Raw genomic sequence first — 13,104 nt, forward strand, 5'->3', positions numbered from 1 at the left:
ATAAGGAGATATGGACGATGCAAGTTGGATTATTAAGTGGGGATTAAGACTTAAATGTTCACAAATTTTGCACTAGTGGCCGTGTGGGGTCCACTAGCACATAACAAAAATCAGATTTTTAGCCATGCTTAGTTGGGGGAACGTGTATGACTATATTGGGCAGCAAAATGGTCTCCTTGTTGACCACAAGTTGCATGTCAACTCATTTCCCAACTAGACAAAGTGAACTTAGAGAGAGAGGCTCTCATCTTCACCAAGTGAAGGAGAGAGAGAGCCACGGCCAGCCATGGCAGTTCCACCACCATTGCACGGCCAGCCCTTATATTTTTCTCTTACCAATAACTCCCTAAAGTGTTATACATATTCACCATTAAGTTTCAAGTGAAGGAGAAACCATAAACATGCCATACAAGCTCCTATAGCTCACGGCCAGATTTGGGTTCTTCAAGTAGATTCAAAAAAAATATATTTTCTTCAAGTGTTTCAACCCTTATCAAGGTGTATAGCAACGTGGAGTATCCATTGGAGCAACAAGAACAAGTATTAGTTCATTTCACAAGATTCTAGCAAAGTTAAGAAGCCAACTTGATCAGGTAAGAGTTGATCATTTTCTATGTGTTTGATGATGAAGTTGAACCGTGTGGACTGTTTTAGGACGAATTTTGAGGTGTTGCGAATATGTAAATGTACATTGCATGTATGAAATTATGAATGTTGGTGTTGAAATATGGTTATAGCCGAAGGGGCTGTTTTAGAGGTGAAGTTGTGTTGATATGAACATGTTGTTGTTTTGTTGAAGTATGGCCGTGTAGTGGACTGTTTTTGTGGAAAATAGTGAACTGATTTTACTTGGTATTTTGATGGTTGTTGTCATGGATTTTAGGATGGGAATGAATTGAATATGTTGTAGTATGGATAAATGAATGAAAAGCATGAAGTTGTTGTGGTTGTGTTGAAGCCGTGTAGGGGGCTGTTTTAGGAGAAGTTATGGACTGTTTTGTGCCATATTTTGATTGTTGTTGTTATGGACATTGTGGTGTATTGTATGCATGTTGAATATGTGAATTAAGGTGCTAAAGAAATGAATTATGTTGAAGCATACAAGCAGTCCAAAACAGTGGACTGTTTTAGTGTTAGAGGTGAAATTGTATGTGTTGAGTGTTGATTCTTGTTATGAACGTTTAGTGGAAGTGAAGCATAATGATTCAAGTTGAAATTGAGATGAATTGTGGGCTGTTGTAAGAATGGAAATGATGCTAAAACAGTTCCAAAAATCATGAATGTAATGTCATTAAACATGTTGTTGTCGTTGTAAGGTTTTAGTGTCGACAATGTAGCTATTTGCGTACGAATTTGGTGATATATTTATCGTGTGACTGCTGGTCGTATTTTACTAAAATTATATGAAATGAAGACATGAAATAATGTGTAAGAATCATATGTGGTTTGCTTGGTATGTTCGTAAACGTTCGCAAGAATTCCGGGCACCTTTATGTTGTTGGTTAGGGACTGTTTTGGGCGTGTTGTTGGTTAGGGACTGTTTTGGACGTGTCGTGGTTAGGAACTGTTTTGGACATGTTGTCTTCTTTAAATTGGAAAGACTAATGATAGTTAAGAATATATATTGTATTTACGTTGTTTGGGTTGTTGTAAAGTTGCTACACGAAAACGTTAAGGCTACGGATTATTAGGAGTAACTTGAGAATGTAGTAGCCGTATGTGAATCGATATGGAATGTTGTATTTGGAATGTTATGTGGGCTGTCCGGATTGGTATTGAGCATATGATTATTGATGTTGGATCGGTTGTATGTAGTTGGTTTGAATGCGAACGAAACGTCGTCTAAATGTTTAAAAGGGATTGTTAACGTTAAAGTACGTATTGAATTCCCTCGTAGACTAATTGTAGCTCTTGATATCTTGATATAGGATAAGTGTTTTTGGGCAGCAAGTACAAGTTATAATACGACTAAACGCTAAAGGTATGTAAAGCCTATTCCTTCTTTCTTTTGGCATGTCCTAGACGTAAGTATGAAATGGTATGAACCTTGGGGTATATTCTATTCTCTAGTTCCATGCATGACTTATGATTCTATATTTCCTTAAGGCTATTGTCATGTGCCTACTATATGATTGACTAATGAATGATGTATAGAAGTTCCTAGTCTTAAAAGAATGGCATGAATAGAAGCATACTTGACTTTGAAAAACTACATCATGGAAATTGATACATGTACATGAAAGCTGAAACGTTCCTTGCTATGGCTTGTAATGAGAGTTGAAAAGAATTGAATATGATTATTATCCTAATACTTTAGAGCTGGTTAGTTGCTTATCTATTGAGTCTCAAAAGATGAATTGCATATATGTGGTTGCTTATTATTCTGCTCGTGCTTACCGCTATATCCTTCACTGAGTCCCGGGCCAGGACACGTTTTCGTGCGCATGTTTACTATATTAATCACCGAGTCCCTCACTAAAGGGCCGGGACACGTTATATATATATGATGATATGATGATATGATGATGTGATTATATGATGATATGATGATATGGAGATGGTGGCCAGGAGGGCATATTCCTTATTACCGAGTCCCTCAGGAAAGGGCCGGGACACGTCTATGTTTATGTTTATGATGCTATGATTATAATTACCGAGTCCCTCATTAAAGGACCGGGACACGTTATATATGTTATATACAGAATGATTATGCAGCTTTGATTACAAAACACTATATTGACATTGATATGAGAACGAGACAGATGAAATATGTTCAAAGGCAAGTTTTATGAAATTCTGTTTGTTGCATTGAGTCCTATACACCTTGTCTCAGTATGAGTCTATTACTATGTTTCATGCTTTACATGCTCAGAACATATTCCGTACAGACCCCCTTTCTTCGGGGGGCTGCGTTCATGCCCGCAGGTACAGATGCTCATTTTGGAGATCCGCCAGCTTAGGATACCTATTCAGCTATTTTGGACTGCTCCTTTGTTCCGGAGCCTAGCTTGTGGTATAACTCCCTTTTGTTGTATCTATAAGTGTTTATTCGGGGTACGGCGGGGCCCTGTCCCGTCATATGATACTGTCATTACTCTTAGAGGTCTGTGGACATCTGTGTGGGTCTGTATATAGTTGTTGTTGCGTTGTATGAACATGACTTATGTTTGGGGCGTACCCATTCGTGATGGCAGCCTTGTCGGCTTGCATATGTATGTATGTTTGGAATGTTGCATGTAGTGGCAGCCTTGTCGGCTTGCGTATATATATATATATATGTTGTTGTTGAAAAGTTTTAACTCCTCAGAAGACATGTGCATATGACATACAGAATTGTGACAGCTTTAGAATAACGTCCTGTCTTTTCTAAACAAACAAGTTCATGACATGCTAGTTATAAATGATTACAGTTAACAGGCAATATGAGTGTCCAAATCGGGCACTAGTCACGGCCTACGGGGTTGGGTCGTGACAGAAGTGGTATCAGAGTGGTCCTTCCTCGGAGTGTCTACAGACCGTGTCTAGTAGAGTCTTGTTTATCGGTGTGTTGTGCACCACATCTATAAACAGGAAGCTACAGGATATTTAGGATGTTACCTTTCTTTCATATCTAAGATCGTGCGATAGAGCCCAGTCATAGGAAATGAAATTCCTTATACTAACCCTTGATTTCAGCAGTAGAACGGCATCGACCGAAGAAAGTGACTGATGATATTGGAAGTTTCAAAGCACGCAGGTAAGCAACGGTACGAAGAATGTATGTCGGGTAAGGTATTTGAAGTACGATTGAAAGGTAAAGTTAAAGATTGAAAGGGAAGGTAAATAGCAAAGTGTAACAGGTGCAGTTTGGATTAGACATACGAGGTAAGTCCATCATTTTCATGGCTATGATATGATATGAGGTGTATATATACATATATGTTGGCCCTGTGAGGCATTGTTAGTATTTCCTGCGTGCAGGTTCTGGGATAGTAAGGAAATACAGAGGGAACTCTGCTAAAATTTTCCACAAGTATAAAAGGAATGAGATATTAGTTCGTAATATGCATTGAAAGGTCGTGTCAACGGTAATGATAAGAGTTGACTAAGTGGTGAGTGTAGTTGACAGCGAGAAATAAGTTAATCGTTGAATTAATGGTAATAGTAATTATGAGATCGATATCAATATAGTAGAAAGGAAATGCTAGGGCAATTTGGAAGGGTTTGTGATAATAAGAGATGATTTAGAAAAGGCTGGCAAATCTTAATAGGGTGTTATATGAGGTACCGACTGAATTGATAAGCAGGGATAAATTATGACGAGTTTATAGTTGAAAGAAGTAATAGTATGATTAAGACAAGAGTACAAAAGAAAAAAAAATTGTGACGGATGTGAATATATTGTTAAGACAGCTTGTAAGGGATTGAAGGATAAGGTTGACTAGGAAGGGTGAAAGGTTAAGTATGCTTATACAACACTAATGTAACATTCGAGGACGAATGTTCCTAAGGGGGGAAGAATGTTACACTCCATAATAATCCGTGCTACTTGTATTAAAACAAGAAAGAATGAGTTAAGAAGGTTCAAGGAAAGTTAATTGAGTTAGTAAGAATATCGTTATATATATATTGTTTCCTTAAGTATCCCAAGGTGACACGGTTACCTAAAGAATTTGAAATCGCGCTATGAGTATGTATATGAAGTAATGCAAGTGACCTTTTAAAGTATTTGAGATTATTAGTAATGATATAGAGGATGGACAAAAGATATGAATATACTTTTGCGATTGGAGTTTCGTTAAAGCTTTGTGAGTTCTCTAGTTATGTTTAAGGTTATTGTGATTCTCCGAACCCTTTCGAGACGTGTATATGGATTTTTATGGATGTATATGAGTGTATATGTATGTATAATAGGTTACATGAGGTTGGAAGAGGATTAGAAGTTAAACGAAATGAATCGGAACAACTTCAATAAAATCTCGGACCAGATTTTTAGCCCATATTGTTGGAGGCATATCTCCTTGTATATGAGGAGTTTTAAGGTGTTTCAAAAGCCTAAAATTAAGTTCATCGAGTCTAGTTTGCAACGCAACAAACCTTTCGTCAAAATAATATCGGGATAAGGAGATATGGACGATGCAAGTTGGATTATTAAGTGGGGATTAAGACTTAAATGTTCACAAATTTTGCACTAGTGGCCGTGTGGGGTCCACTAGCACATAACAAAAATCAGATTTTTAGCCATGCTTAGTTGGGGGAACGTGTATGACTATATTGGGCAGCAAAATGGTCTCCTTGTTGACCAAAAGTTGCATGCCAACTCATTTCCCAACTAGACAAAGTGAACTTAGAGAGAGAGGCTCTCATCTTCACCAAGTGAAGGAGAGAGAGAGAGCCACGGCCAGCCATGGCAGTTCCACCACCATTGCATGGCCAACCCTTATATTTTTCTCTTACCAATAAGTCCCTAAAGTGTTATACATATTCACCATTAGGTTTCAAGTGAAGGAGAAACCATAAACATGCCATACAAGCTCCTATAGCTCACGGCCAGATTTGGGTTCTTCAAGTAGATTCAAAAAAAATATATTTTCTTCAAGTGTTTCAACCCTTATCAAGGTGTATAGCAACGTGGAGTATCCATTGGAGAAACAAGAACAAGTATTAGTTCATTTCACAAGATTCTAGCAAAGTTAAGAAGCCAACTTGATCAGGTAAGAGTTGATCATTTTCTATGTGTTTGATGATGAAGTTTGTTATGTCCCGTGTTTTCGTACAATTGGAAATCGAGAAATAATTATGACTTGGGTGTTAGAATGGTATAAATTAATTTGTGAGAATATGACTATGTTGGTTGTGAAATCTTTAATGCTAAGACCTCGGGGAAGGCCGAGGATAAATTTGGAATTTCGGAAATTAGTTTCGGGAATTACAAAACGGGACTTTTCTCGAATTGGGCCAAGGAAATAAAATGACACAAGGTTAGGCCCAAAGGACTTGGGGTGGCCGGCCATATACATGGCCCAAGCCCCTTGTTTAATGATCATGTGCTATGCACATGATCAATATTGTGGATATATACTAGGAGGACTTAACAAATTCTAGATCAAAAAAAAAAAATCAAGAACTCACCACAAAAAGGGGTTTCGGCCGAGTGCAAAGGAGGAAAGAAAGAAAAGATTCCAAGCTTGTGTGTGATCCAAAAATCTTGGCTTCCACATAATTAAGAAGTACTCAAGACGCTCTCCGACGTGGTATAATTGGTTTGGCACGAGGATTTCGTTTGCGACAAGTCGGAAAGTTAGTAAAAGGTAAGAATCTTGCCCCTCTAATGTTATAGAATTGCTATGAATGTGTTAAGGATTGGAAGTAGACGAGAATCCCGTAGTTTGGACATAAATGGAAACGTGTGGGTGTGTGTTTGTAGTGAGTTTGGCCGTGAGCCATAGATAGGGAGATTGGTGTGAATTGATCTTGGTTAAGTTGGTATAATGTGTTGTGGTGATCCTTATATTGTAAATGATTAATTGGTGAATGAAATTGGCGTCGAGAAAATGATTTTGAGTATTATCGGAAAGCGTATACCTTCGGTATTTTTTTATGTATATCAATGTATATCTTGGGTGTTATAGACTTTAGATATGAATCTATATCAATGTTGATGAATTCGGAATGAAACGACGTTAGTTAGAATGTTCGTTGTGAATTTTAGCGTTTGAAGAATTATGGAAATAAATCGATTTTGGTGCAATTTCGTGTATGGCTTAGATTGAATTTGGAATGTGTTTGACTAGTGTTGGATGGTTAAATGAATAGAATTATGTGAATATAGAATCGGGATTTTGAACGTTTGAATGGAAAGTTGCCAACTTTAGAAGTCATGTAGAACTTTAAGCTAGAATGGTTTGATTGTTGTTTGGTTTGGTTGTTGATGTGTGGGCTGTTGTAGTTGGTTAATTTGAGCCGAGCTACGCCTCGGGGATGTTAGATTTATAGGGGAAATGCTGCCGAAATTTCGGTAGGCAAATATGGAGTTAAAGGCATTTTTCTAAGCCTAAGGATCTCATTTGGTAACTTTGACCATTTGCAGATTTTTGACGAAACGGGACGAGGCATTTGGAGGAGCTTACGACGTCTGTGAGGTATGTAAAGCCTCCCACTCTTTCATTTGGCATATCTTAGTGTGTCAGTCGAATATGAGACCTTCCGGAGCATTTCTGCTCCTCGAAACCCGATCCACAGAAAAGTTACTATTCATTTAATTCTAGTGAAGCCTAAAGGCTCCAATTTGGCTAGAATGCCACTATTCGTCCGAAACCTATCGAAATGTGGTCGGGTAACCTAGAAATGATTATGTATGACCCTTGGCATATAAATGCTCGTAAAAATATGCTCGCCACCTCACTTCGACTCGAGGTGGGTCCGCTACCCCAAAATGCCCGATTTGCCCTTCGGGCCATCTTTGATAATAAAGTTGTAAATATTACTTCGGATCCTTGAGACATCTTCCTACGGGGTAGGTTTGGACAATTCGATACGCTAACCTATGTTTTGAATTATATGGACCATTTTGGAAACGTTTTGCGAAATGAAATTTTATGTCGACTAAGTATTCGACTATTTTGTAATAGGATATGATTTATGAGTTTACTTTGTTTTGAAACACTATTTTGAAATACGATTTGCATTTGTTTGCTCACGACTCCGCTCGTGCCTTATTATGACTTCGTTCACCGGTTCCCGGGCCGGTTTTGATTCGTGCGCTGTATGATAAATTCGGCCGTATGCTGTGTTACGGTTCCCGAGGCTTCGCCATAGGGCCCGGTTCCGTTTGGAGTTATGCTGTGATATGGCTCGGGACGCGATACGCTCACCGATGATCGTGATTATGTTCGGAGATGTACGGAGATTTGAAACCTTCTGGTGTTATGCTGTGTGTGGCGCCAGCGTCGGAGTGGCGACCACGTTCTTAAGCGTTTGCATGATTTTATTTGCATAAAACATATGTATATGATTTTGATACAGATTTTGACATACCAGTTTGTACCCCACTTTGACATTTGATTTGCTTTCGGTTTTGATCTATAATTCTGTACTCCGTGCTTTACATACTCAGTACATATTTCGTACTGACCCCCTTTCTTCGGGGGCTGCGTTTTATGCCCGCAGGTGCAGATATCGGTGATCCTCCGCAGTAGGCTTCACTTCTTGCTATTCCGGAGTACTCTTATCCGATCCGGAGTCCACTTTTGGTACAGACTCTTTTGTTTTGTATATATTTGGTATGTCTGACTATTTGGGTACGGCGGGGCCCTGTCTCGCCACATGTCTTTGTTTTGAGTTCGTAGAGGCCTGTAGTCATATATGTGGGGCGAGGGTCCTATGTGTTTATTGTCTGATTTTACTTTCGGGTCTTAAAGCGGTCTGTTTGATATGATGGCCCCAAATGGCCCTTTTGTTTATATTTGTATTTTGACCGGCGATGTCTATTCCGCCGCTTTGTTTGAGTTTGATTTGATATGACCGCTTAAGACATATTTTCGATATAAATTATGTTTGATATAACTTCTTGAAAATTCTGAAATAAGTTTGGATTCGGAAATGAATATGCGATTTGGTCTGGGCACCCAGGTAGGGTGCCAGTCGCGGCCCACGGGGCTGGGTCGTGACAAAAGTGGTATCAGAGCAGTTTGTCCTCGGAATGTCTACAGGCCGTGTCTCGTAGAGTCTTGTTTATCGATGTGTTGTGCACCACGTCTATAAACGGGAAGCTACAGGGCATTTAGGATGTTACTTTCTTTGAAATCTTAGATCGTGCGATAGAGCTGTGCTAATAGGATGATTTTGATCTAACTCGCCTTCGTGTTTGCAGTGATGCCTCCGAAGAAGGCAACGGCAGCCCAGAAGGGCAAGCCGAGGATTGGGGAGACTAGCCAGGCACAGCGAGCTACCCGGGCTCGTGTATATGATTTGCCTGAGGATGTGCCACAGTCTGAGGGGTCTGCTACACCCCCACTAGTACAGCCAAGAGCAGGACCTTCAGCAGCTCCAGAGGTCCGTGTACCCGCACCTGAGACTCCAGCTCCTCAACTAGGGGCGGAGGATAGGACCCTGAGGGAGGCTGTACAGCTGTTGACTACACTGGTAGCAGGTCAGGCTCGCAGGCGCGGGCGGAGGGATGATGATGATGATGACAGGCGGGACAGCCTGCGAGTTCGGGAGTTTCTGCTATGTGGCCCTCCAGAGTTCTTCGGGTCTAAGCCCGACGAGGACCCCCATGACTTTATTCGGGGGATGCGACGCTCGCTGGATTTGGTCAGGGCTTCTGAGACCGAGTCAGTTGAGCTGGCTTCACACAGGCTCCGAGATGTGGCTACTCATTGGTACGAGACTTGGGAACTGTCTACGGGAGTGGGAGCCCCTCCAGCCACTTGGGATCAGTTTGTGACAGCATTCACCCGCCACTTTTTGCCACCAGAGTTACGGCGGGCACGGGCTGATCGGTTTTTACGTCTGCAGCAGAGGGGTCGGAGTGTTCGCGAGTATAGCCTTGAGTTTGATTCTCTGGCCCGATATGCACCGGCCGTGGTAGCAGATATGTCCGATCGGATGCACCGCTATGTTATGGGATTGGACCGGTATTTGGTAGACAGCTGTATGGCCGTATCACTGCAGGCGGACATGGATATTTCCCGGCTTCAGGCCTATGCGATGGGTATGGAGGACCGTCGCAGATCTGATCCTGCTGGCAGAGATAGAGACAGGAGGCCGCCCAAGAGGGCTAGATCCGCGGGTTATTCAGGGGATTCTAGAGGCGGACAGCCTCAGCAGCAGCAGCAGTCTGACAGATATTTTCCTTCTTCCGGCCGGGGTACTCAGTCAGGCAGCCGGAGATTCGACAGTACGGGACCGTCTGGGGCCGGTCAGAGCTCCAGAATGGCAGGTTCGCAGGTATCTAGGGGTCCCAGTCAGGCCAGACCACCTAGACCCCGTTGTCCACACTGCGGGAAGTCTCATCCCGGGGAGTGTTACCGAGCGACGGGAGCTTGTTTTACTTGTGGTGGTCAGGGCCACTTTATGAGAGACTGCCATTGGCCAGTGGTTCGGGTAATGCGGCTCAGCAGACAGGGTCAGCCGCCGGTTCTTCCTCTGTTCCATCTGTTGCACGCCCTGGAGGGCGGGGTATTTCAGCACCGGCAGGGCGCGGTCGAGGCCGCGGTGGCGCTTCAGGTTCTAGCGGTCCCTCGAACCGCATATATGCTTTGGCCAGCCGCCAAGATCAGGAGGCTTCGCCAAACGTCGTCACAGGTACATTGCTGGTTTTCTCCAGATCTGTATATGCATTGATTGACCCTGGTTCTACTTTATCGTATATTTCCCCGCTCGTTGCTAGTAAAATTGGGATAGTGTCTGAGCCTATAGAACCGTTTGAGGTAGCTACGCCAGTTGGGGATTTTATTGTAGCGAGACAGATTTACAAGGATTGTTCTGTGACCATTTATGATCGTAGCACTAAGGCTGATTTGGTAGAGTTAGACATGCTCGAGTTTGATGTCATTATGGGCATGGACTGGTTGTCTTCCTGTTATGCTAATGTCGACTGCCAGAAAAAGGTAGTCCGTTTTCAGTTTCCAGGGGAACCAGTCATAGAGTGGTTCGGATCTACTGCATCGCCGAGGGGTAAGTTTATTTCATACCTCAAGGCTAAGAAGATGATCCAGAGGGGTTATATTTATCATTTGGTTCGTGTGCACGATACTGCCGCGGAGGTACCTACCCTTCAGTCTGTTCCGGTCGTCAGCGAGTTTCCAGATGTTTTTCCTGACGAGCTTCCTGGCCTTCCGCCTGAGCGGGAGATTGATTTTTCTATTGAGTTGATGCCAGATACGCAGCCTATATCTATTCCTCCGTACAGAATGGCACCAGCTGAGTTGAAGGAGTTGAAGGAGCAGCTGAAAGATTTGCTGGATAAGGGCTTTATTAGACCCAGCACCTCACCCTGGGGAGCGCCGGTGCTGTTTGTCAGAAAGAAAGACGGGTCATTGCGGATGTGTATCGACTACCGGCAGCTGAATAAGGTGACTGTTAAGAATAAATATCCCCTCCCCCGGATTGATGACTTGTTTGACCAGCTGCAGGGTGCTAGACACTTTTCAAAGATAGATCTGCGTTCTGGTTATCATCAGGTGCGAGTACGGGAGTCAGATGTCCCGAAGACTGCTTTCAGGACTCGGTACGGGCATTATGAGTTCAGAGTTATGTCTTTCGGGCTGACTAATGCTCCAGCGGTGTTTATGGATCTGATGAACCGGGTATTTCGGCCTTTTCTGGATATGTTTGTTATTGTATTTATTGATGATATCCTGATTTACTCGCGATCAGCCGAGGAGCATTCAGATCATTTGAGGACGGTACTTGGCATCCTCCGTCAGCAGAAGTTATATGCTAAATTCTCTAAGTGTGAGTTCTGGTTGACTTCTGTGGCATTCATGGGCCATATTGTCGGCGCAGATGGTATTCGGGTTGACACGCTGAAGATTGAGGCTGTGCAGAATTGGCCCAGGCCTACTACACCGACAGAGGTGCGTAGTTTTCTTGGATTGGCTGGGTATTACCGCAGGTTCGTGGAGGATTTCTCTTCTATTTCAGCACCACTGACGAGGCTTACCCAGAAAGCAGCAAAATTCCAATGGACAGATGCTTGCGAGCGCAGCTTTCAGATGCTGAAGGAGAGATTGATTACAGCACCAGTTTTGGCTCTTCCAGAGGGAGCTGACGGGTATGTTGTCTATTGTGACGCCTCTGGTATTGGGATAGGATGTGTATTGATGCAGCACGGTCGAGTCATAGCCTATGCTTCCCGGCAGCTCAGACCGCACGAGAAAAACTATCCCACTCATGATCTTGACTTGGCCGCGGTGATTCATGCTCTGAAGATTTGGCGGCATTATTTATATGGGGTCCATGTTGATATCTATACGGACCATAAAAGTCTCCAGTATATTTTCAGACAGAAGGAACTAAATTTGCGGCAGCGGAGATGGCTTGAGTTACTAAAGGACTACGACGTTGATATTTTGTACCATCCGGGGAAAGCCAATGTGGTAGCTGATGCGCTTAGCCGAAAGTCCGTGGGCAGTCTGGCTGATGTTCCACCTGATAAGAGAGATTTGGTTCGTGATATTCATCAGCTGGCCAGCCTCGGAGTTCGTTTGGTGGATTCTGGAGATTCTGGGATTTCTGTTCGTCCAGTTGCTGAGTCATCTATTATTCAGGAGGTAAAGCAGCGCCAGTTTGAGGATCCTCTTTTGATTCAGTACAGAGATGTGGCCCTTAATAAAGCAAAGACTCAGTTTGAGATCTCGCCTGACGGAGTATTATTATATGACGGCAGATTCTGTGTACCGGACGTTGCGGGCTTACGGCGGCAGATTATGGGCGAGGCCCATAATGCACGGTATTCTGTTCATCCTGGTTCCACTAAAATGTATCGGGACCTCAGGTGTTTGTATTGGTGGGACGGCATGAAGAAAGATATTGCTGAGTTTGTTAGTCAGTGCCCGAACTGCCAGCAAGTTAAGATCGAGCATCAGAAGCCCGGTGGATTATTACAGGAGATGGAAATTCCAGCCTGGAAATGGGAGATGATTAATATGGATTTTGTTGTTGGATTACCGCGCACTCCACGCAGGTACGACTCTATCTGGGTTGTTGTTGACAGGCTGACGAAATCAGCCCATTTCCTTCCGGTTCGGACTACTTATTCGGCTGAGGACTATGCCAGATTGTATATCAGAGAGATAGTCAGACTTCACGGAGTCCCGATGTCTATTATTACTGACCGAGGTACCCAGTTTACAGCAAATTTCTGGAGGTCATTTCAGGAGGGATTAGGGACTCAGGTGAGTCTCAGTACAGCTTTCCACCCTCAGTCCGACGGGCAGGCCGAGCGCACTATTCAGACGCTCGAAGATATGTTGCGGGCCTGCGTTATTGATTTCAGGGGCAGCTGGGACGATCATTTGCCGCTTATTGAGTTTGCCTATAATAACAGTTATCACTCCAGCATTCAGATGGCTCCGTACGAGGCCCTTTTATGGCAGGAGATGCAGGTCTCCTATTGGC

This window comes from Lycium barbarum, chromosome 4 (genome assembly GCF_019175385.1).
Source record: "Lycium barbarum isolate Lr01 chromosome 4, ASM1917538v2, whole genome shotgun sequence".
Taxonomy (NCBI): domain Eukaryota; kingdom Viridiplantae; phylum Streptophyta; class Magnoliopsida; order Solanales; family Solanaceae; genus Lycium; species Lycium barbarum.